The 22,331-nt window shown below is 45.0% G+C and overlaps 1 protein-coding gene across 3 annotated transcripts in view; it reads right to left on the bottom strand.

Annotated features, from left to right (window-relative positions):
• SRRM3 (serine/arginine repetitive matrix 3) overlaps positions 1-22,331 on the bottom strand; it is a 454,137-nt gene that overhangs the window by 289,763 nt on the left and 142,043 nt on the right. For all 3 annotated transcript variants that reach the window (XM_088446398.1, XM_088446399.1, XM_088446400.1), the window contains exon 2: positions 21,457-21,543. The gene's annotated coding sequence lies outside the window, so the exon portion shown is untranslated. The remainder of the gene's footprint in view (positions 1-21,456; positions 21,544-22,331) is intronic.

The raw sequence follows: 22,331 nt of genomic DNA, 5'->3' as shown, positions 1-22,331 counted from the left end.
GATGGGGTTCATCTTAATACCTTGGGTTTGGGTTTGTTTCTTAAAGTATTGCTCTCGTTTTTGGATTAGTTTGTTTTCTTTGGGTGGAGGGTCAGTCTCCTTTTGAGGCTGGCTTTGGCGGGAGAACGCTGCATCTCAGTGTCTTTATTGTAGCGCAAGAGAGCGTTGTGAGGGCGCTGGCCCTTGATGTATATGGCGAGTTTGTCCTTCTCTGTGCGAGGGGACCCGGGCGCTTTTATTCGGAAGCGTTTTGGCTAGGCCCAGGAGGGAGGCGAGACCTTCAGAGCGTAAGTGCGTCTCTAGGGGGGACGTTTCAGTCGCCCCGAGAAGAATGTCTAATTCTAGAAAGCTAGAACTGAGTATGCAGCGTCTCCTGGCCACCTTGGTTAGGGGAATTCAAATTAGGGGTGAGCGGGTTCGGTTTTACTCGGTTTTACTCGGTTCTTATCGCCACTTTACCGCAAATTCGGCTCGATTTGATTCGCTATCCAAAACACATGTTCGGCGATAGCCAATAAAAAGATCCGAGTAAAACCGAACCCGCTCACCCCTAATTCAAATTAATTTGGTTTAAATAAAAGCTGTGACCTTTTAGGCAAGCTGATATGTGTCCGTCTCTTTATTTATTATTTAAGGTATAGTTTTACGTTATCAAGGTTGTTTTAAGGATTATCGGCAATAAACCAATGGAGGTCTTATTGATATTCAAATAATAAACAGTTGTGCAGTTAGATGACTATAAGTTTATCAGGCTCAGTGACCAGTAACAAATTCTCATGGTGTATGAATGTCATTATAATAATAATATCACATTTCATAGTGAGAGATTTCCCCTCAGTTAAATCAGCTAATATACGCTAAACCATAAAACTAGTCAGCAGTTATATTAACAGAACTTCACAAAGTATAATTATTGGAACAATTTCCACAATTCACTGTTCATATTTAAATTACCTACAGTAAGTATGTACAGTAATAAGAAATAAGCAATTACTGTTTCTTCGCTTTGTGTTAAGAATAGCCTAGCAACACTGCCTGCAAGAATGTGTGGATGCCCAGGTCTATAAAGTGGTGTTATTACATGAAATGCTAATTAAAGCACCATGGTAAACCACTGCATAATGACAAGAGGTGAATGGGAAGGTTACTTGTGCAGTATATATATGTGTATATATATATATATATATATATATATATATATATATATTTGTTCTTTGTACAATTTAACCTGTAAGGGACTTTTACTATTCAATAAAAGTGCATTTGAATTCACTGTTGCTTAGAAACAGATAACCATTTTCATGTGTCTATAATTTACAGGATCTTATGTCCGGGCTTTCAATACAACACCACGAGTGAAATAAGTGAAACGGATGGGATGACAAAATGGAGAAAACATGGGTATTTACTAGTCAAGCTCTCTATCATAATATGTTGTATTAAAAAGAAACTAAGGCCCTGATTCAGAGCCGGACGCTCTGACAGAGCGCTCGCTCTGAATCAGGGCGTCTTTTTTTTTTTTTGTATGGAGCGGCCTCCAGGCCGCTCGCATTGCTGTGGGTTGCCACCCACAGCTAATGCGAGCGGCCAGGATGATGGTCATTAAAAAGTGGGAGGCACATATAGAAACCATTGTAATTCCTACACTGTTCACCTGATTTGGATGTAATTACCCTCAAATTAAATCTGAAAGTCTGCAGTTAAAGCACATCTTGTTTGTTTAATTTCAAAGCCATTGTGGTGTTGAATAGAGGCCAAAATATGAAAATTCTGTCAATGTCCCAATATTTATGCACCTGACTGTATGTAGCAAGCTTATATATTACATACACACTAACACACACATATACAGTGTACACAAACACTCATACACAATAACACACATATATATATATATATATCTATATAGATACACATACAGTATACACACTAATACATATACAGTATGCAAATTAACGCATACATACACATTTATACATGCTAACACACCCACAGTATGCACACAATAACACATACACATACAGCATACTTGACTACTATCCCGGGAGTTGCGGGAGGCTTCTGATTTACGGGTGACCCTCCGCACCCTTGAAAGACTAGGCAAATCTCCCGCATCCCGCCCACTTTCTAGTGAAATGGGCAGGCAGGATCGGGAGATTTTCCGAGATGTTTGCGGGTCCGTATGGAGAGGGCGTGGCTAATTGACACAAATCACATAATTTAGCCATGCCCCCTCCTCGAGGACCCGCGAATCGCGGGGGGGTGTCCCTGTAAACGGGCGGGGCCTAATGCTGGCTATTATTTGGCCCTGCCCCCCGAAGATGATAGAAGCAGATCCTCTCCGGCTGCTCCCGGAATGGGGCCCTGCAAAGTCGGTAATTATGACATACAGTATATACACACACAAACAAACACATACATACACATATATACACAATAAACCAGTACACATACACTTACATTTTTATGCAGCAGCTGCAGGTTGGTAATGGGGGCGGGCATCTCACATCATTAGGCCGCGATTCGCTGGTAATATGGGGACGGGGCTTGCTGTACTGGCTCCATCCCCACTTTGCCTGCTGTAAGGGGGGGATTTGTGCATCAGGGGGGTTTCTACATACTCTGAAACCCCCCCCTGCTTGCGCTAGTTGTGGGGGTCCCTCTGTTTGTGGGGGCCCCGGGTTGACCGCCCCTGTTGCCCTCCCCCCCTTAACCCAGCCATGGTTCTAACATCATGGAAAGTAGATTCTCTCTGAGATCTGTTTTCGTAGGTTGTTATAACCACTTCAGGGGCTACAAGTACTGCCAAAGTCTGAACCCTGCAGGGTCTGGAGATCAGGAGCTGCCAGGTCACACTCAAACAGTAAAAAGATAACCATCGGCTCTCACTCATCCATCGATGGTGGCAGAACCATCAACCATTAACAATTGATGATTGCTAATTGATGGTCGATGGCCATCCCTACTATATATGTCCTGGTGACTCCTGGCCCATGTGTACATGGGGGTTGGTGCCAGCTCTGACATTTCCCGGCGGTTGCTCTTCACCCTGCAGCTGCCGGGTGGACACGGGGGAGTGGGGGCCGATGCTGACAGTTGTTAATGGTCAATGGTTCTGACATTGAGGGCAAGTAGCAAGTCTATCATGGCAAAGCTACGTGAATTATTGGTGCCCGATGATAGGACATTCAACTTGCGAAGATGTGCAGACATTCAACATTCCTTGATCTACGGGTGCTTAATGAACGTGACCAGCAGTGTCTGCACAGAATTGTCCGTGGTAACAGACAAGCAACAGATTCAATGCAGGAAGTACCAGACGCATATCCAGCGGGTCAGTGCAGAGTTCTTTAGCTTCCATGGGATATGGGAGCAGAAGACCCACCAGAGTGCCCCTGTTAAGACTAAGACAATGGACACAGGTTCTCATTCAGACCCGCTCGCAAGCGGGTCGATGTTGGGCCCTGCGCACGTGCAGCGGCCGCACTGCGCCTGCGCAACCCCCGGATCGAGACGGAAATTTTCTCACTCCGGGACTCACGACAAAAGGGGCGGCTGTCGATGTTGATCGACAGCTCGCCCCGTTTTGTAGGCAGGGCAGGGGGGTGGCTACACAAATGGAGGCATTCCCGATGGAACGCCTGCCATTTGGGGGTGGCCCCACTGACATCACTCATGATGTCAGTGGTAAGCTTCCGGCTCTAGACGAGACCTTACCACAAGGGTCTAGTCGCAAGCCCCGATGGTCTTGACCATCGCGACCATCAACCTGCCGCTCGCTAAAACTGTGGGTGGTCACCCACAGCCTAGAGAGCGGCCAGGAGGCCGGGTCACAAAATACATGCGGCCGCTCTCATTCAGAACGAGGTCCACAGTGCCTCACCCGGGCTCGTGACATCGCTAATTGGACCCTGGAAGACTGCCAACATGTGGCGTGGACCGATGAGTCATGGTTCTAGCTGTTTCAGGCGGATGTTAGGGTTCGGATGTAGCACAGACCCCTTGAGGTCACGGTCCCCAGTTGTCAACAAGGCACTGTGCAGGGTGTGTTCACATGGCATGGGTTGGGTTCGCCTGAACTCGTCATTGACCTGTAACCACTAAATGTACGTTGCATTGCAGGATAATGCACTGTGTCATCAGTCCCAAGTTGTCCAGAATTCTGAAGAGTTCAGATGAATGATGCGGCCTCCACGTTTCCCCAACAGGAACCCAATCGAGCATTTATGGGACATAGTGGAAAGATCCCTTCTCACCCAAGATCCTGCACCTACAAATATCAGGGAGCTGTGGATAACTATCCAGACGGCATCGGTCATCTTTCATCTCAAGACCATCTGTCTAGTGGTCTTCCGTCCACTTGTGGAATCGATGTCACATCGAGTTGCTGCACTTTGCAGGGCTAGAATGAGTCCTATACGATACAAGGCATCGGTCCCATGACTTTTGGTACTTCAGTGTAAATTGGACTGTTCATTAACAGGGACCAATCACAACACACATGTCTAAATATTGACAGCAACTACCAATAGGGTTGATACGGCACTGTAAGTGAAAACAGCATGAAAATGGACAAAAGAATAACAAGACTAAATTGTAGTGAACGATTAGCCTTATTGTGTTACACTTATGATAACACAGCAATAAAACATTTGTCTGTCCATTCCCCCTATCGGCAACTTTTTTGCAGACATTTTTTTAGTTTTTTTGCGGAATCCTGCTTCCCATGTCCTAATTAGTCTCTGTACCAAATTTGGTGACATTATGATTGTTGGATCAAGCTACAGAGCACTCTGAACAGGGGAGGTTTTAATTATGGCCACTCAATATTATATATACACATATAGATTGTATATGTAAAATATAAAAAAATATTTTTTTTTTGCTAGTTTTTGTCTTCCAGTGACAATAATGCATATGTGACTGCCTTGTGTGGGTATTTATTTTCAATTTGTCCACTCGGCTTCGGCCCGCAGACCTTATCCCCCCCCCACACTCCCTTTGTGGTGCTACTTGTATACTTCTCATTTTATTTATGCATATTTTATTTTGTTTATGTTAAAAACCCCTATGACTATACTTTTTATATTAAACAATGTCAGTATAGGTTTACATGCTCTGGCAATAGGGGAAGAGTGTAATGCCATCACTCCACGTGCGCAACATTCTGCACTGAGTCATATGCAGGCTGCAAATTCAAAAGGACTTAACTGCCCTGCCTGTTGCGGGACATTATGTCATTTTGTGCAAAGGACTAAAGAATAACTACATGTAATTTGCAACATGAAATGTGGCTGAAGTTTGTGTGTAATTTACCTGGCTGCAATTTGTAGAAAACGTGGGCAGAACTGCTAAGTGCTGCAAAATGACCTGTGAGTGTCTAAGTGTCCACTTAACACATTACCTATTTTGTAATGTCAATCTCTTTTTGAGCTTTCCTGTTCTTAGCAATATGAGGTCAAATGACTGAAACAGCTTAGAAATAGTTTGCCAATTCATTTTGAGCACGTTAATAATGCTTTTAGAAAAGAGGCATCTCACTTCATAATTTACCCTTTATTTTGCTATCGCCAGACAAAAGCACTGTTATCTATGTCAGACTGTACAACATGTCTATGTAAGCAAAACCAAAACCTCCCAACTTCTAGTAGTGTAACTTGGGATTTTGCATGTGCCAAAGGTGCGTGCACGGAAAATGGGGTGTGGCCTCACAGTAAAGAGCGTGGACTTGTAAAATGCCATGCCCACAAACCACCCCCCCTGGCCGTATGTGGGATGGCAGGACAGTGCCTGAAAAGCAGGACTGTTTTCACGAAATCGAGATGGTTGGGAGGCAGGCTCAGAACTGCAAGAGACGAAAGAGGCCATCGTCTCTGGATGCCAGCACTGAAGGGGGCACCTCACTCCCACTGTCCCACTCAGTTACTGTTCTGACAGGAGCCAAGTGCAGATCAGCTTCAGTGTCGGCCCCCTTCATATTTATTGAAAGGCAGAGGCAGTCTGGGCACCAGGGCTCACTGTGTCCTACCCCGGACCTGCCCTATTACAAGCTGGCCCCCTGACAGAGAGCAGATTGTGTCCTTGGGCTGGCCCCTCATCAGGAACCAGTCTCCTGCTTATGTTGGATCCATCCCTCTCCTTCCTGTCACTCTTCACCCTCTTATTTCCTCCCCTCTCCACCCTTTGTTACCCTTTTGGCGCACTGTATAATGGGCACTACTACATGGGGCACTGCTACTGGGTACATTGCATAAGGGGCACTACTACTATAGTGGGCATTGCAAGAGGGGCTCTACTACTATAGTGGGCATTGCAAGAGGGGCACTACTACTTGGAGCATTAAGGTACATATGGAATGGAAAAAGGAATGTTCCCAGAGTGACGAAAAAGGGGTGTGTGTCACGTTGACATGCCACATTTTTCAGTGGCCACACCCCTCGTTGCATGTGACCACGCCCACTTTTTTGTGCGAGCACATAGAGAGATTAAAAAAATCAGAAAAGCAAAGTAAGCATTTCAGGAGCAAATGAATCAAACATGATATATAAGAAGTCTCAATCCCGACAAGGAAATCCCGACAAGGCAGTGGCGTAACTATAAATTTTGCTCCCCCCTGCCAAAAAAATTTCTGTCGCCCCCCCCTCCTCCTCAGCATTTTGGGAAAATAATTACAGTGTCATTTATACATAATTTGGCCCCCAGGGCAAAAGTAAAAAATGTGCTCCCACTCCCCTAGACAGTTTACAGTATACAGTAGTGCCCCTTATACAGTGCCCCCAGAAGTGGTCCCCCTATGCAGTGCCCCAGGCAGTCATCCCCCTATGCAGTGCCCCTAATATAATGCCCCCAGCAGTAGTCCCCCTTATATAGTAACCCCAGTACTAACCCCCCAGTAGTAGTAGTCCTCCCCCAGCAATGCCCCCAGTAGTACTGGTCCCACCAGTGCAGTGCCCCCAGCAGTGGTCCCACCAGTGCCTCCAGTAGTGGTCCCACCAGTGCCTCCAGTAGTAGTCCCCCCCCCAGCAATGCCCCCAGTAGTAGTGCCCCCCAGCAATGCCCCCAGTAGTAGTTCCACCCCAGAAATGCCCCCAGTAGTAGTCCCCCCACCAGCAATGCCCCCAGTAGTAGTTCCACCCCAGCAACACCACCAGTAGAAGTCCCCCCAGCAATGCCCCCAGTAGTAGTCCCCCCAGAAATGCCCCCAGTAGTCCCCCCCCAGAAATGCCCCCAGTAGTAGCTCCACCCCAGAAATGCCCCCCATAGTAGTTCCACCCCAGCAATGCCCCCAGTAGTAGCCCCCCCAACAATGCCAGCAGTAGTAGTCCCCCCCAGTAGTAGTAGTAAACAACCCCCCCAGCAATGCCCCCAGTAGTAGTCCCCCCAGCAATTCCCCCAGTAGTAGTCCCCCCCAGCAATGCCCCCAGTAGTAGTCCCCCCCAGCAATGCCCCCAGTAGTCCCTCCCAGCAATGCCCCCAGTAGTAGTAGTAGTAAACAACCCCCCCCAGCAATGCCCCCAGTAGCAGCCCCCCCAGCAATGCCCCCAGTAGTAGTAGTAGTAAACAACCCCCCCCCAGCAATGCCCCCCAGTAGCAGTAAACAACCCCCCACCCCCACCCCCCGCCATACAGACACACACAAAATCCACTTACCTTGATCAACTCTCCGGCATCAGCTCCTCCATCCGGCATCCTCCCGGGCAGGGCCGCTCTGCATGATGGGAGAGACTCTCCCATCATCACCCACTGCGGGAGCCGGAGGAGCCCGGCTCCGGCAGTGGGCGCGAGACAAGCAGCCGATGAGAGTCTGTCTGACTCTCATCGGCTGCTAAAACAAACACAAAGCTGTCGGCGGCTGTGTGTTTGTTATACTAGTGTAGTGGGGACGGCACTTATGTGCGGCCCGCATTACCGCTTGCCTAGGACCTCTAGCATCTGTCTCCTCCTAGGTGGCGGCCATTTTTTGGAGGGTCGTTTTCTGCAGATTCCATGCGGACGGCTAGTCCGCATGGAATCTACAGCCACCACGCCCCACAAGCCCCCGCGCCCCCAAGCCACCGCGGGGTCTGAGGGGGCTGTAGTTACGCCACTGCGACAAGGGATTAAGATAGGCGTCGAACTACTGACGCCTATCTTAATCCCGGAATGCCGAAGGACGCCAGCCCGAACGAGGTAAGTCCGGGGCGCCCTTAGCGCTAGCCGTGGGGAGGAGGGTTATGTTTAGGGAGCGTAGCGGGGTTAGGTTTGGGGGGGGGAGGTTAGGGTTAGGCACCCCTAGGGGGGAGGGTTAGAGTTTGGCACCCCCCCCGGGAGGATTAGGTTTAGGGTATGGTAAGGAGGGGTCAGGTCTATGCACTCCTAGGCACAAGGGGGAGGAGGTTAGGGTTAGGCACCACTAAGGAAGGGTTAGGGGGGGAGAGGGTTAGGGATAGGGTACTTACCATCTCCCTTTGGGTTGCCGGACATCGGGATATGAATCTGCAGCTATTCAGCCGCTGGGACTTCATACCCATCATACAGTATATATATATGTTGAAACATACAGTGTACTTTATGGTATTCCTAATTCAGAAATATAGAATATATATAAAAAAGTTTTAAAATAGTGAGGTGGGTTGTACTATACATGAGCATTGAATTATGGTACGATTTGTGCTGAGCGGACAGATTTAGCTGTTTCTGACCTGAAAGCATTATTCCGACCTTTAATTTTAAAGGGAATTGTTGGGTGTGTTGCATCATCCCAAAGGCAATATACTGTATATGGAAATGTGTCCTAGGTATTGTAGTATGACCACAGAGGAAAAATGCTGAATATTTTGCATGATACAACTTTAACTCAATATTATTAAGAGATGGTCAAGCCAGCCTGTTTTTACAAACGTCCTCTAAAATTGTATTAATCTTTTGCATTTCATTTAAAAACTACTGAACAGCTGAACAAGAATCAATCTGTGACTAATTAGTAAAGCTGCATACACACACAACGATTTTTTGAACGATTATTGTTTAACGTTCACTTTCTGAGTCAAACGGTGAACGATTATCATTCAAGCGCATTCACGTTTGTAGTTTGTAGTTCAGTCAGACTTGTCAACTGAACGATTTTCAGTAAGGGACTATGCAAAAATCGTTTGTAGTTCACAAAAATCGTTCATTACACTTCAATAAATCTGACAGATAATCTGACAGAAAATCGTTCAGAAAATCGTTCGTAACAAAATCGTTGTGTGTATGCAGCTTTAGAAGTAACAAAATAATTCTGTAATAGTGAAATGATTTGGTACATGCTGTAATGCAGCACTTTGCAAAGTCTCTCATCCCCTCCACCAAGGACATTACACTTGTAGAATGTGGAAAACCAATATGTTTACTCTTGCTGGATATTGTGCAATTAATTAAATTTCTTATACTTATGTATTGTACATATTTGTGATTTTCTGTATTTGCCAAGATTTGCGCTGGAGGGAAGATGGCTTATTTTTGCATAAGAGATTGCCTAGCGCTCAGCATTCTGTACCAGTTTTGCACTGCACCAAATGACAACTCCAGGAATCTTATTTGATAAGCACCCATGTATGCGGGGGTCCCTGGCATTCTTCACCCATGATAAGCGGAAGATTAAGAGCTGGGCTATAGCTAGGAGTGTGCGAGAGGTACCGCTGCACAGATCGCAAAGCACGTGGGCAGCACCATTGCTGCCCCACAGCACCTGCATGTGGCTTGCTGGCTGCCTGGTACAGCACTTTGTAGCCACTAGCGTTACTACATAGTCACCTCCGAGTGAATTAAATCCCACAGATAGGAGATGTCCAGCCATACTTACTCTCCCGGAACCAACAGGAGACAATATTTTGGAGAGTCTCCTGAGCTCCCAGATGAGTGGGTGATCCTCCCGCATCCTGGCCATTCCTAGTGATGTGGGCAGGATGGAGAGGATAATGCCGGGAATCGCAGATCTGTGGGACGGGGATATGCCGATATGATGTGATAATAGCGTCATTTCAGCCTTGCCCTGTCTTTATAGATGGACCATTCCCGTAATTTTGCATTAAGGGTGCAGGGCCTAATGATGCCAACAGTCCGAGTCCGCCCCCATCATCAGCCACCTTCATCTCCACTCTAGGCTTCACCCAGTAAGTATGGGTTTGGCCACAGAGATGCGTATAGCTTTGCATATGGGCGTATATTTCTATTTAACTTAATGCACACAATGCAGGTGCAATATGTCTGCCCTGCGTTCAATTCTGCAAGTGCCCCATTGTGTGCTTAACCAACATATTCTAGTGAATGCAGCCTTATCCAATCACTTTGTGCTCCATGCATCACTACTGTAGTAACTAATGTATTGATACACTACCTTATCATGCATATTGGTTAAATAAATGGTTTATCACAGCTATGTGAAGGTAACAGGTACACACACTTTAAATGGCACTGCAACATTACTTGTAGAAAACATATTGAAAACATTGAACTATTCTTTGGAACCCTGTGGTGTAAAATTACACATAAATAGTGATTTGTAGAACATTGATCTCTATTTCTTAATATACCTTATGCCAATACTAGATCAATAAAAATAATGTTTACACCCTCCCAATGTTATGTAATAGAATTCAGCTATATCTAATCATTATAATGTAACTAATAACAGCACTGTGCATGGATTTAATGTCCCTTTTTCAATCTCCTTAATAATTCTTTCCATGTATGCTTTGGGATGAATGGTGTTTAGAGGCAGCCTTTTTAATGCATGAAACAAGCTCCATGTACCTCAGGCATCTCCTCGCCTGACAGTGGCCTTTGGATAATGGTCCAGCTTCCTTCCAAGCAGCTGATTACTTAATTAGAGTGATTTCATTTCTTAATACAGTGAAATCACTCACCATTGTCTTCATGGCTGTAATGAGCAAGAACTAGAGGGAACTGCCAGCAGGGAGAGTGAAACAGCTGTATGTACAATATGTTCTTCTATAGGGCAACTGAAAAAGGGGAACTGTGAAATTCTATTACCTTGAGATTGCAAGAATTTTTTCATGTCAAAAAAAGGAAAAAAAAAACAATGATTGCTGTTTACAAGTTAATCATCTGTATCATATTGTATCTTATACTAATAGGTGATGTGCACAGTCAATGTATTATGTTCTTTCATTAATTCATTTTCTAATATAAGTGTGGTGCTCCTTGAGTATTTTAATTGTTAATTTGTGCTTCAGAGTACAGTGCCTTCACTAATGCTAATATATAATTAGGAAGCAGTAAAATAATTTGATAGATGCAGTGTTTTAAAATGCTACTTCTAAAGGGTCCATTAGCTTTAAAGTTGGCTTATCTAAGAGGGTGATATGAATATATGCTATGCAGAGCAGCAGTGGTGTAGTCATACCGCCCAACTTTCTGATTCCCTGGATAAAGGTGTCTGAGGGCAGGACAGAGCCCTAAAGGTGCCTACACACTAGATGATGTGCTCACGATGTGATATCGTGAGCTATTTCCCTTGAACTCTCCCCGGGACTCCAGGACACGATATAATGCTAAAAAGTGTCCAATCTGACTTAAGATCTATAGTGCACAAAATCTATCTATTGCACAAAATCGTTTTTGAGATTGGCAAATCTTGCCTGCAGTAGGCAAGATCTGAAGATGCGATGTACGACCAGCGGGTACGCCCATCGGCATCGTGAGTGGACACTCATGATTTGGACATATTTTACGCGATATGTCGTTCCGATGCATCGAAATCGGGGGAATCGTGTAAAATATCGTCTAGTGTGTAGGCACCTTAACATGTCTAAATCTGGCCAGATGGGAAATATTAGAAAGAATTCCAGGGACCAAAATATAATACAGAGAGCATCATAATAAACACTACACAATAAAAAGATACATTCTAGTGACAGTTATACAATATACAGAGCATTTTAATGATCCATATACAATACAAAGAAAATTCTGTCAATCACAAAATACAGAGCATTCTACTGATAAACGATACATAGAACATCTTAAAAACTGATATACAGATATGCCCTCATATACTGTGGCTTCAGTCACACACATGGGCATAAAAAGAGAGGAGGGGGCTGTGTGCATTCCCCGTCCGGGGCCCCCTTTTCTCTAACCGGCAGCTTGACTGACCACAGCGGTAGACTCTAGGCACTAGTCTGTGCCCAGAGTCTCCTGCACATGCGCAGGTCACCGGGAAATGTCATGCCCCACCATTTTCCCCACTGTGCATGCGTAAAACGCCGGGTAGATGCCAGCTACGGCCATTTTCCAGGCATTTTGTGCAGGGATGCAACAGCCAACGCGGGACTTAAGTATTACAAAATATGGGTGCATGGTGTGCAGTGTGGGCCCCCCCTGGACCCAGGGGCCCGTGTCCCTGATTGCACCTTACCCCATTATGTAGCTGTTATATATAAAAAAATAACAGATACATTCAAATGGGATAATTAGTGTAATTTCCCTGCATTGGTTATTAGGCACAATGATCCCTATGACTACATGCATTTTCTGAAAAGTATCAGTGTGTTTTCATCAACAAATAGATTTTAAGCTCCCCATACATCAGAGATTGATTGCAGCAATTGTGCAATTTGCAATCGATTGTGTATAAAAATCTTTCCCTGGCACCATTATAGATATGCCCCTGGTCACACCAACAGCTATTTAAAGAGAACCTTTTTCACACTACCTCCATCATACTTGCCTACTTTTGAAAAAAAAGCATTTCAGGGAGATTGTGAAAGCAACACTGCTGATGTACTGCTACATCTGAGAGGCGTGAAATAAACTGACTTACATCAAAATGTAGAGGAGCCCCAAAGCAGTTAGATAAGGCCCCCATACATCAGCAATTGATTGCAGAAATTGTGCAATTTGCAATCGATTGTGTATAAAGATCTTTCCCTTTTTCAATCGATTGTGGCGATTCTGCAATCTGCAATTGATTGAAAAAGGGAAAGATTTTTATACACAATCGATTGCAAATTGCACAATTGCTGCAATCAATCTCTGATGTATGGGGAGCTTAAAATCTATTTGTTGATGAAAACACACTGATACTTTTCAGAAAATGCATGTAGTCATAGGGATCATTGTGCCTAATAACCAATGCAGGGAAATTACACTAATTATCCCATTTGAATGTATCTCTGTTATTTTTTTTATATATAACAGCTACATAATGGGGTAAGGTGCAATCAGGGAGATTCCTAGACTCTTCAGGGAGACAGGGAGATTACTACTATTTAAGGGAGTCTCCCTGACAACAAGGGAGAGTTGGCAAGTATGCCTCCATGGCTTGAGAAAAGGACAAGTGGTCCCGAAACACGTTGGCAAGAAAGGAGGAGCAGGTGCCAGCTTTTGCCAGGACACAGAGGACATTGCCTACAGAATGGAGAATTCTGGACTAGCCCTCAGTTTATATACCCCCGTCTGTTATTGTCTGAGATCTGGTAAAGCAGCCACCTGGCGAATTTTCTTTACCGCTATTGTTTGCATTTCTACAGCATGTTTTATATCTGTTATAATAAATCCAGTGGGCCAAATGTAATAGGGTGAGAGTTTAGAAAATGTGAGAGTTTAGCAGTAAACACTGACACTTTTTAAACTCGCCCAATGTACAGTAATAGAGTCCGAGAACATACAAACTCATGTTTTTAGACTCGAAAAACTCTCACCCAGGTGTTTGCCCATACTGAAGATAAAACTCGACCAATGTGAGAGATTACTGCTAAACTCTCTCATTTTCTAAACTCTCACCCTATTACATTTGGCCCTACTGTATATGTTTTATTTTTTATTTACATAGTTGAGTCTGGTTGTGAAACCTATACAAACCACTCAGTACTGTTGAACCTCTATTTGAAGTCTATGTAAGTATGTATACATGCATTACATAAGATCCAGGGCCACTGGAAGGCATTGCTGAGCCGGTCAAACAAAACTATAAAAATGTCTCTGAAAGAGACATCCTTCTTTTACACTGCGGCGACCGTGGATCTAATCAGCCGCAGTCGCCGCTGTCACGCACATGACCTCACTGCACTGGTCAGTGCAAAGTCTCCCCCAGACAGCAGCGTCGCACGGGCTGTCAGCGACTGTTTGGGCAGCTCTTTTCTCCCCTGATTCTCCTTCTCTTCCTTTGGACTCGGAGAAGACGACGAGTAGGCTGGCAGGCAGCTTGGGACTGACCCAGCTGAGAGACTGTGAGTACTCGTAGTATATTAGTAACAAACATTGAGTACACTACTTTGTCACAGAGTCTGTCGGTCAGTGGTTAGTTAACAAGGTTGAGTGTTAGTGTAGGCTAGCTACAGGTGTTTGCACAGTTAAGACAACTATACCAGCAGCAGGGTCTGCTGGTCTCTGCTGCAGAAAATAAAATAAATACATAAATACAAATATATGCAGCTTTTACAATCTATCAGTAGCAGGCAGTTTTACTGAGGGCAGAGTGGGGAAGATGAAAATATTCTATGATGGGGCACATTTATCAGTACCCAATAAAAACTAACTTTTATTACCTTATGTATTGAAAGTTTGAAACTGTAAAATATAAAAAATAATCTTGATGTAGAAAAAAAAATCACCATAAAAATCAGGATCAAAGAAAGGGGCATATTTATAAAAGTGCATTTGCAGTAAATCACCCCAAAACAGCTGAATTCCTGCAAAATCTAAGTATCCCCATTTAAGAAGGATGGATCACAGCAGATATCTGCCCCAATACCTCCCTGACTGCTGCTCAGGGCCGGCTCTACCATCAGGTAGCTTAAGGCAGCTGTTGGGATCTGGGGGACACCACTGAGTCTGCTCATCATATTATTATAAATGTCCAGAGACATTCCTGATATACTCAATACAGGCGGAGGCTGTGGAAGATGCTGCTTCTGCACTTTCCCTGGGGGCTGGGAAGTGGATATTGGTGCTGGTGGTGGTTTTGCCTAGGGTGCCGAGAAACCTTGCACCGGCCCTGATAAGATCCCCACATTTTCAAGCCTTCTAAGGTAAATAGTGGTCAAGGATACACTTGCAGCCATTATTCCTGATAGTACATCATACTCCAATATTACAACTGTATTAACGTATTTTAAACTTTTAACTTTATCGTCTTGGGTAGCGCCCAGGAATTATCCTTTTCTCATACATTACTTTTGGGTCTTGGGGAGACCTTGATTTTTTCCAAGGCTGCTCTCTCGCCTCACAGCGTATCTGAGCTCCCCTCAATTTCCCTCTTGCACCAAATAGCCTCTCTCAGTGCGGCAGGTCCCAGGTTACTTGGCCACGCTGTGCTTCTTTCTGGCTGTGCATCTTATTCGCATAAATAAAAGTGGGAGCAATAAAATTACTTTGCTAGACTGCACTGATCAATTTGATGTGCAACATTTATATATCTGTGTGCGACTGAGGGGCATATTCAATTAGCCGCGATAAGCCGTTTTCGGTGAAAAGTTTTCTCTGGTGATGTCATTTCGCCAGGTGAAAACTTATCCCCGTATTCAATTCCAAAGACTTTTCGCCGGTGCAGAAATTCAATGTATTGGAATAGGCAAAAAAGATTCACCTATGAAAGCTGTCGAAAAAAAGTGCAGAATTAGGGTTTTGGGGTGCAAACTTGCAGAAACCACCCTGCACTCTTGGACAGCCCCCAAAGATAAACTGTGTCAAAAAAAGTAAAATAAAAAAACGTAAGAACCTGCTTAAAAAGTACTTTCATTTTGGGGGCGAAGAAAAAAAAAGTTGGGGACAAACTTAAAAACTAGCGAATTAGACTCATGGGGGGTCCCCAAGTATGCCCCAGGTGTTTTTAAGATTGCAGGTGTTTGCGGCAGTTGGATTTTTTTTAATTTTTTAAGAACTTCACTTTAGCAACTTCAAAATATGCTAGCACCCATTTTCATGTACCCCAAATTTGCTGGGCCTAAATGCTATTCTTCACCACTTCTGTACAGACACTTATTAGCAGCTATTGAGATCTTTTAAGTACCCCAAATACCTTCAGCAGGCCTATTCGGGGGTATCTAAAGTAATCCCCAATGTCAGTGCATCTTTTGGGGGGTGTCAGGCTGATTTCCCCAAATCTGACAGAACTTTTCGTTGGTTTCTAATTCTCCGGGTTCTGCTTTCACTGATTTGGAATTGAATACGGGGCTAAGCGGGGACGAGAGCGATACTTTTCCGCATGGAAAACCAGCGATATTGGCGAAAAGTCTGGCATGCTAAAAGTACGGGACTTTTCAAGGCTAATTGAACCTGAATCTGAATACAAAGTGCAATGATGCAGCGCCCTCAGCTTTTTCTCTTGCCAAGTTCCATAGTGCTTCATTTGTGACTTTGTACATGTATAAGACTAATTCCTGTGCTGTAAAAGTCGCAGCCCAGCGTCTGTAGTACACTTTGAGTGTTTTTTCTCGCTGTGTCTGCGATATTAAAGAGACTAAAAATGTTAAGAAAAAGGTGTTACGCTACACCTATCAGAGCGCATCAGTCACGCCGCATGGCATATAGGAGCTTATTCAGAGGCGGCCGTACGCTCTACGACCGCCTCGATGTTTTGCCAGTGCGCATGCGCACGAGGGAGCCAGCTCCCTCGTACGCATGCGTGAGACCCGCTACGACCAGCGCTGTCTCTTTCCAAAGGGGGCGAGCTGTTGATGTTGATTGACAGCTCGCTCCGTTTGGAAGGTGGGCCGGAGGGGTGGCAGCCCAAACGGAGGCATTCCTATGGGAACGCCTGCTGTTTGGGGGAGGCCCCACTGACATCACTAGTGATGTCAGTGGAGAGCTTCCGGCTCTGACAGAGCCAGAAGCTCTCTGGGGCTTACGACAAGTGAGACCCTACCCTAGGGTCTCGTCGTAAGCCCCGATGGGATCGCGACCAGCACCCGAGCGGTCGTTAGAGCTGTGGGTGTAAATAAACCCACAGCCTAACGACCGCAACAGAGGCAGGCGGTCAGGATGCAAGTGGCCGCCCAGTTTCTGAGCGACCGCTTGCATCCTCCGACCGCCTCTGAATGAGGCCCTTAGACACTAGAGGGTAAATTTACTTAAGTGAGAGTTTTTAGAAGTGAGTTTTAGAAGAGATGTTGCCCATAGCAACAAATCAGATTCTAGCTATTATCTTCTAGAAGGTCGCTAGTTAAATGTTAAGTAGAATCTGATTGGTTGCTATGGGCAACATCTGTTCTAGAACTCACTTCTAAAAACTCTCACTTTAGTAAATTTACCCCTGAGGACACATATGTATATTATATATATATATGTACAGATTGAATTAGGCATGAGCTGCCGCCAGTAGTTCATGCTGTGCTAATAAAAACAAATATGGTATTATGATTTCTGTTCTCACCTCCATCGGCTGCAAGCAAATATCAGTTAGAGAGGCACATCCTTGCATAGAATCTTAGTGGCCGATATTCAATACAGAGAATATCTTAATAAACAATATAAAAAACAGAGAACATTCTCATGACCACTATACAATAGTGAGAACATTCTAGTGTTCTCTTTACAATGGAGAGTACAGTATTCTCACTGTAGTCACTTTAGTAAACATACTAGTGACTAATATACAATGCCAATCCTTTTCTGTGCACTGGAGAAGAAGTCTAGCTGTGCCAAGATGCTATTATACACATATCATAGACAGTTCCCAGGACTCAGATTGCTGGATAGTTCAAGTCATTCACCAGTCATTGTGTGGTGACCTCCCAGAACTCTGGTGGGTTAATGTCCAGCTTTATCTACCAATCAGTCTGCTTGGAGCCGTCAGCCATAAACACAATGGGAAGGGATGAGAAGCATCCTCTGCCTCCCTCTTATAGTTGCTAGGCACGTCTATATACAATGTACTTGTAAGTGCAAGAGCATGATCTCTAAAAAGGTATATATAGAAGGGTCTATTTAAGAGCCTTCACAATTTTTGTCTTTAAACTATGTGCAGTGTAAAGGCGCACATCCACATGCCGATAATACTGAGCGATTGCAAGATTACGACATCGTAATCGTGCAATCGCTCAGTAATCGTGCACAACTTGTGCAATTATATGTCGACATCAATCATCGGCCGAGCATGCTGGACAACCAGACGATAACATCAGGTTGAGCATGGTAGGGGATGATTGATGTGCCTACACTGAACGTTCAGTATAAGCACAGCACAGACTGTGAAACGACTGCACGATTACAATGTCGTAATCGTGCAGTCGTTTTTAAGTCTGCTAGTGGATGTGCCCCATTAGAGATGAATTATCAGGCAATTCACGCCTGACAAACATTAAAAAAATGTCTGTTAAAGCTGAACACAAAAGCAATCTTGTCCAGTTCTGGGTTATGTCCTAGTTGTGTTCTCTGTACATGTGCTCCTGCACTGAATAGGAAAGAGGGGAGTGATCTGAATGAAATCGGTATGATTTACCGCCGGACCCATGCCCGGTGGTTGGAACCCCACAGCGTCATCCCTGCAGAGGAGGAAATCCTGATCGTAAAAGGTAAGTATTGTCTAACCTAATTCTACCCCTAATCCTAACCCTCCCTTAGGGGTGCCTAACCCTAAACTTCCCCTCCAGTGCCTAACCCTAATCCCCCCTCTAAGTGCCTAAACCTAACCCCCTTACCCCGCCGCCTAAACCTAAGTCCCCCGGGGGGGGGGTGCCTAACCCTAACCTCCCCCCGGGGGGTGCCTGACCCTAACCCCCCCTTCCCCTAGCCTAAACCTAACCTCCCGGGGGGGTGCCTAACCCTAAGTCCCCCCCGGGAACCCTAAACCTAACCCTCCACCCCGCAGCTATCCGCGCTCGGCGCCTGGCATCACTTCGATCAGGATGCCGGGCGCCGGTCTCCCCGCGTCGGTAAAATGACAGGCGTCTAGATTTAGACGCCTGTCATTTAACCCTCGCCGGGATTAAGCAGTCGGGAAGCCGGCTGTCGGGATTAGGTCCGCCGGCTTCCTGACTGCATACTGTTCTGAATAGATCGCTCTACACTTTCCATATAAAAGATCTGCTAATGCCATCTTCATATTAGCTATAAGACAAGCCACGAAAAGCTTAGCATTTCATAGCAGTGCTCAGCATTCATTAACACAGGAAATATCTGTGATATCTCCACTTTTAGGCCATTGTTAAATATCTCCGCAACCTAAATTTGAGTTTTAGAAAAAACTTCCATAAAAAGGTTGCAGAAAGCCTAGTTGTTATTATGATTATCCTATTTTTATTTGGCGCCACAAGGGGTCCGCAGCGCCTTACAATGTACACAATAAAAAAAAAATACTATGAACAATACAAGAAGTAACTTGCAGTATAGAACATAGCAGGATATGGACAAGGTTTATAACCATTGCTGCATCAGCAGTCATAATACCCTAATAATCAGCAGGGTTATTACAGGGGAAGGGGGGTGCTGGAGGTGTAGACTTCCCTGTTTGCAGTGCCAGCTCCCTCACAGTGTCAGGAGTCGAGTCCTGCAGTGCAGCACCCAGCTCCTGTCACTGTACCTTGGTATCACCCCTCGACGGGTGACACCCGGGTGCGGCCCGGACCCCCTTGTGACGCCACTGGCAGGGGGGGAATAGATGATGGTATAAGTGAGGGAAGGAAAAACACATTAGGGAAGAGGGTCCTGCTCATGAGAGTTTATAGTTTAATGGGGTTAAACCGACCACTGTCAGTGACTACATAGAAGCATAGTTAATAATCAAGCTAGAAAAATAAAGTTGTGAGGTGACATGTCTAGAGAATGTGTTTGATGATTTGTGGACTATGGGCCTTATTCAGCTACGGACGGAATTGCAAAGCTGGTCACAAGCAGATTAGCTATTCCGTCTGTGCAGATATGGTAATGTACAGGAGGCATCACGCCTCCTGCTGCATTACATATCCGAGCTGCGTTGTCCAATGCAGCATCGGATACTCTGCGGAATATCAGCCGGCTAAGGAGATCCATGGGGTCATGTAGACCGGCCACCGCAGATGAGAAGAAGAAGCCTGGAAATCTCCATCAGCCGACGGAGATCCTGGCTTCTTTCCTCTCCTCAACAGCGGCATCATCGCCCACAAACGGCAGCAGACTGTCAACCACTGACAGTCTACTACCAGTCTCTGTTTGGGATCGCAGACCCCTTCTGCACATGCGCAGAATGGGTCGTGCACCTGCACAGATTCCCGATCTGCGTGCACTGCTCAATGTACCTTGTTGTGGAAAAAAGCAGTGGACGCTGAATCGCATCACTTCGCAAACAGATTCAGACTCAGTCGCACACAGATATACAAGTGTTGCATATCAAATTAATCAGTACAGTCTCCTGAAGTGGTTGTTGCATCTGGTGTTTGCAACCAAGATGCATTTTCAGGGGAAGAAGATGCTCAACGCAAGGTGAGACGCACAGGACCTGGCACGCTGAGTAAGGCTGTTTCGTGTGACTGCAGCAGTAGTGTATGAGGACACAGCTATATAGACAGTTTGAAATGTTGACAGTTAAATGTAGGCACAGTTACAATGCTGACAGTCAAACTATAGACAAATCATAAGGTTGACAATCAAAATGTAGAGTTGTAGACAGTTAAAATGTTGACAGACTGATACTGCTGTTGGCATGCTAATTGCAATCAGACTGTTAATATTAGCATATTAACATTAACAACAGAAGTATCAGCCTGATTGCAATTAGCATGTCATAAACAGTATCAGTCTGACTGCAATTAGCATGCCAACATCAATATCAGTCTGCTGATGCTACATGCTATTTAACACATGTTATTTTAACCTTTGTTACTATTTTATATATATTGATACAATGGACAAAATTTACTAAGCGGCGGGTTCTAAACCCCGGTTTGACGGCGGGTTCTATTCTGTTCTAAACCTCGGGGGTTTGGTGGCGGTTTTGCAGCGGTTTCTAAATGGCAGCCCTGTTCTATTCTATTCTAAAATGTGTTTTGACTGCGGTTTGGCGGCGGTTTTGCTATCTGTAGATTTACTAAGGCCAAAACCGCTGCAAAACCGCCGGCAAAACACATTTTAGAATAGAATAGAACAGGGCTGTCAATTGGAAACTGCTGTAAAACCGCCATCAATCCCCCGGGGTTTAGAACAGAATAGAACCCGCCGTCAAACCGCCACCAAACCGCCGGGGTTTAGAACCCGCCACTTAGTAAATTTTGCCCAACAGCTCTAATTGAGGTATAATAAATCATGCTTTTATAATTGTTGTAGATTGGAGGTTTTGTAGTTTTCTATATTTATTTATATATACTGTCCGTTATAGAAGCATTAGGTGCTGCCATTTTTGTTCTATATTTTGCATGCATACCAAGTGTTTTAGTGTGTTGGTGGATCCCTGTGTTAACAGCCGTCAATGAAACACTGGGAGGTATGATATAATATCTCACATATCTCTCGGACTGGGCATGTGCATGTGATGGGTTGAGGTATTAAATCCAAAATTACCTTTTCAAGCGTTATGAAAACTGTAACTTTTCTCTGAATTTAAGGGGTCATGCTTTCGGTGAAGAATTCCTCATGTTCTTGAAATACCTGTAGATACAAAACAAATTGGGAATTACAAGATCCAACCAATCATTAAAAATATGGTCAATTAGTAAAACAGAAATTAGACAGGTACCTTAGGGCATGTCAGAATCCTATAAATCAAAATACTTCAAGATAAAAACATTTTTCAGGAGGCTCCCGACAGTCCCGGGAGAGTAGGCAAGTATGGCTATGCCTCTGCCTGATTGACTATGCTTCTGCCTCATTTAAGGAGCGGTGCGGTGATGGCAGGCGTTCCCGGGAGTAGTACGGCTAGGATCTGCATCCACGAACGCAGTTTCCTGGCTTCGTAAGCTGACCAGACTGCATAAGACTGATGGTTGCGATGGTTTCCCAGCCTGTGACGTTGGTCGCAGTGCTGGGATCGCAAATGCAGCAGGGGATGTCAGACAACTCCTGCTGCATGTGCATATTTGTAAGGATGGAATTACAAAAACTGATATGTGCCGCTTTGCAATTCAATCCTCTGCTAAATCAGCCAGGGCCGTAACTAGGGTAGTGCAACCTGTGCCACCGCACAGGGCACTACAGGGCAGGGGGGTGCTGTTCGAGCCTTTCAATTTTCTTTTTAATAACCATTCTCACTTGTAGAATTCTCACTCTTATTTTATCCTCAGCATCTCCTGGCCTTCCCATCTTTTCCCTGGCCCTTCCCCATGAGGCCATGGCCTTTTTCGGGTGCGTTTTGTCCCCATTTGAAAAATAGGGGGGGCGCCAATGCTCTTTCTCCCACAGGGCACCAAAAAGTCTAGTTACGGCTCTGAAATCAGCCC

Source organism: Taudactylus pleione, unplaced genomic scaffold (assembly GCF_031769625.1).
Source record: "Taudactylus pleione unplaced genomic scaffold, aTauple2 ptg000397bl, whole genome shotgun sequence".
NCBI lineage: Eukaryota > Metazoa > Chordata > Amphibia > Anura > Myobatrachidae > Taudactylus > Taudactylus pleione.
Note: the sequence above shows the minus strand (reverse complement) of the source record. Positions and strands in the feature narration are given on the sequence as shown.